Consider the following 4,355-nt stretch of genomic DNA (forward strand, 5'->3'; position numbering starts at 1 on the left):
TTTTTTGCGGTACGCGGGCCTCTCACTGTTGTGGCCTCTACCGTTGTGGAGCACAGGCTCCGGACACACAGGCTCAGCGGCCATGGCTCACGGGCCCAGTCGCTCCACGGCATGTGGGATCTTCCCGGACCGGGGCACGAACCCGTGTCCCCTGCATCGGCAGGCGGACTCTCAACCACTGCGCCACCAGGGAAGCCCACAACTGATTTTTAAAACAGAAATACGTAGTTGCTTTCTGTGTCTTCATGTCGGAGTCATATTGACATTGGAGAGAGAGAAGAAAGATCTAAGGTTCTCAGGAATCTGGAGCTCTAAAGCTAGTCTCCATCAGTGGTGCTTTTCCAGCAGGCAGCTCTGTCTATCACCGTTCATAGATTCCATGACAAGATCCAAATCAGGGAAATAGAAGAAGAAATGAATACTTTTTATTCATGCTAAACAGGAGGAGTACCTTAGTGTTTACTCTACCCTGAGAGTTTCTTATTCTTTAGGGAGTTCCTTCAAGGGTCAGCAAAGAGTGGTAGAAAGAAATCCTGGATTCTAGGCTTGGCTTGGCTGCTAACAAGTTGTGAGAGCCTAATTAGATGATTTTTGCCTCTCTGGACGTCAATGTTTTGTTTTGTTTTGTTTTTTTAAATTGAAGTATAGTTGATTTACAATGTTGAAAGAATGTATATATTCTTTTTCATATTCTTTTCCATTATGGTTTATTACAAGATATTGAATATAATTCCCTGTGCTATATAGTCGGCCCTTGTTGTTTATTTTATATATAGTAAGGACTTTAGTTTCCTCATCTTTCAAGTAAAGATGTCTCAATTGCTCCCTTTCAAGTATAATATTTATAATCCTTAGATATTTTTAGCCTCAGTTGCCTTTGGAAAAGAGTACAGACTTTGCATTTGGAGGACATGAGTTTGACTCTTAGCTTAGCCCCTCATAAACTGTGTGACTTTGCACAAGTCACCTAGCGTTTTTGAACTTCAGCTTCTTCACCTGTCATATGGGAATAATGAAACCTGTCCCATAGAGCTATTGTGAGGGTTGAAATAAATAACATACGTGAAAGCACTTTTCACAGTAGCAGATGATCACTAAATGTGATCAATAGATATGTCATTAACCCATACTAGCTCTTCCTTTTTAGTGCTTAATGCTTAATATCTACTTTATACCAAAATAAAGAAGAGAGAGAGAGAGAGTTTTTATGTCCTCTCTGCATTGAGAGAGACAAGAAAGGAAGGGGTTTACAGTTTGTACCCATAGATCAAAAAATGTTTCTTTTCAGTTCATCTAGTGAGTTTAGATACAACACCAAAGACCTCTTTCCCCACTGGGAAGCCTGTGTCTATTCAGGCAAAACATCTAGGAAGAGTTTGTCTCCAGTGTCAGCTAAAGAGCATCCCTGTCTCATGACCTCTTCATTTCAACCCCTGGAACCACAGACAGCAAAAATCTCTAACAACTTACAAAACCATCTGTCTTTATTCTGTGCTTTATCCCGCTCCTTCCTTTGGGAAAAAGAAAACTACAAGGCATGCTACTCTGGGGGGTTTTGGTTTTGGTTTTGTTATTTTGACAGCCCAATGTGCCTTCAACTCAACCTCTTCCGACTCCTATCCAATGAAAACCCAATGGTACAACGAGATCTACTGATCGGAGTGATGACAGATACTAAATGATCCAACTACCTGATTATACTCTAAGGTTGGAATGTATTCTCACATGATCTAGAATTATTTTCTACTCCATGGCCTGAAATGAAAATGGGTGCTTCTGAATGACGTGATGTAGGCAAAAAATGTGTTTAAGCTGAATCTTCTATTACTTTGAACACACTAATGAGCTACATTTTACTTCAGTAATGTAACCAGGGAGAATAACGACTGAGGGAGTAACACAAATTGAACAATAATAGTTGCTATTTTCCGAGCATTTATTTTATGACAGGTTCTTTATCATAACAGTGCTATGAGGTGTAGGTAATTATCTCCCTTTTACTGATAAGAAAACAGAAGCTGAGGGAAGTTAAGTAAATCCCCAAGATCAGAAGACAATGATACGGGACTTCCCTGGTAGCGCAGTGGTTGGGAGTCCGCCTGCCAGTGCGGGGGATAAGGGTTCAAGTCCTGGTCCGGGAAGATCCCACATGCAGCAGGGCAGCTGGGCCCATGCGCCACAGCTACTGAGCCTGTGCTCTAGAGCCCGTGAGCCACAACTACTGAGTCCGTGTGCCACAACTGCTGAAGCCCGTGTGCGTAGAGCCTGTGCTCTGCAACAAGAGAAGCCACCGCAATGAGAAGCCCGCGCACCGCAACGAATAGTAGCCTCCTCTCGCTGCAACTAGAGAAAGCCCGCGCACAGCAACAAAGACCCAACGCAGCCAAAAATAATAAGTAAATAAATAGAAGAATTTAGTAAAAAATATATATTTTTGCAAAAATAAATAAATAAATATAAAGAAGTCAATGATGCAGATCTGGGAGACTCCAGAGGCCCTTAAGCCTTCCACAACTTCCAGCCCTTCAGAGTGAGAGCAATGGGGGAGTCCAAGCCCAGCAGGGCTCACCTTCCTCAGGGAGAGTGGGGCCTGGCAGACGGCAGCTTCATGGCCACTGTGACTTTCTGGAGGAGAGTGCCTTGTCATAGGCCATCCCACAGTTTGCAGATTCTCTCCCCAGACCACCCTGCCAAGCAGTCTGTGTTCTCTGAAGGCATCATTTTATTTATGGAATGACGAGGTTGTGGATCAATGGGAAAAGACGTAAAGACTAGTTTCACTTAGCATCTATTCAAGAAAAACACATGCCTTTATAAGTAATGGAATGGATGGCTTGTCTTCCAACTACAACGACAAGGATTACTTCCTTGTCATCCCAGAGACCCCCACCTTGCCAAGGCTCAACCTTGGGCCATAACCGAGGAAAACACGTAAATCACGGTGAACGGAAATTCTGGTGGACAACTGTCCAGCCAATGGAGTGAGGACACCGGCACAGGATCCAAGCAGAAAGGAGCTCAAATCGAGGCAGGGGGATGGGGACTCAAGAGCTGGTCTACTCACCACTCAGCCTTCACCTGGTTCCCACCATCACTTGATTTCATCAGATTTTTTTTTTTTTTTTTGGTAATTTATCAAAGTCTCCTCTGGCCCTCTTGCTTCTCCCTTTCTAAGAAGATAAGCACTTTGAGGGTCTTTGTGGCATCGCAGATGTGATGCTGTCCTGTAGCCCCTCCTTCTCTGGCTCTCATCTGACTGCATCCTACGCACAGGCAGGTGCTCCGGCCACAGTGATTTCACTGGGAGACCCCTGAGGTCGGTTTCCACCAGCTCCTTCATGGTTCCTGGGCATTACTGGGTTCAGGCCTAACCCTCAGGGCCCAGGAGGTGAAGGCAGTGCTGCCACCCATACAGAAGGGGTGCTGAGGCTCAGTGTGGGAGCACAGAGCCATCTCCTTCCAGCTTTGTGTCTCATTTGCCTTTAGAGACCGCGCGGAGCCTTGGATCCGAGCTGCCCCTCAGTCTGCAGGCTGAAGGCGTAGGCAAGGCTTTGGAATACATGTTGCTCCCCAGGTCTGAGAGCCACCTGCTTGCCCTAAAGGACCCCTTCCGTCTCCCTTTGGGAGGAGGTGGGGGGGGGGTGTGGAAGACGTTTTCCTAGGAGGATTTTTCTAAGGAATGTAGAAGTTATAGAAAAGGCAGAGATGTGAAAAGCAGGACAGACTTTGCCGGGAAGCAAAAAGGGGAGAGATTTTGAGTGGAGATGCAAACCCCAGCTCTCGCCAAGAGAAGATGAAGGGCGAAGAGCCCAGAAGCGTAATGAGGAAGCATTCACATTTTTACCTGGTTCTATCTGTGCCTCCTAGAGCAGCTGATGGCGTTGCCCAACAGAGAGCATCTTTCTAAGAGCTGTGTTTCTGTATTCCCCACTCCGCCACACCTTGGTCTGCCTACAGCCTCATCTCTCCAAGGCCCTCGCCCTTGATGTCTGAACAGTCCACCTACTGTGTGGACGGGGACCTCATCTCCGACTCCTGCCTACAGTCTGAGCCTCTCCTGGCCCACTCCACGCCATCAGCTCTGGCCCACGTCTGACCACTTACCACGAGGGTGCTCAGGGCAGTTCTCAGAAGGAGGCTTCTCTCGTGGAACGCCTGGGACTTGAGAGGGCCAGGATTCCGGGAACGGAGCAGCTCCGTTTTCCTCGGTAGCAAGCACGTACAGCTGGCGTGTGTGATAGCGCATCACCAGCAAAGAAAGAGGCTGGGGGTGGAGATGAGAGTCACAGAGTCACAAATGGCTGAGAAAAGACTGAGGCCCAGTGGGGAACTGCAGGTGGGAGTCAGCACAGGTG

Source organism: Neophocaena asiaeorientalis, unplaced genomic scaffold, assembly GCF_003031525.2.
Source record: "Neophocaena asiaeorientalis asiaeorientalis breed wild unplaced genomic scaffold, Neophocaena_asiaeorientalis_V1.1 scaffold134, whole genome shotgun sequence".
NCBI classification, from domain to species: domain Eukaryota; kingdom Metazoa; phylum Chordata; class Mammalia; order Artiodactyla; family Phocoenidae; genus Neophocaena; species Neophocaena asiaeorientalis.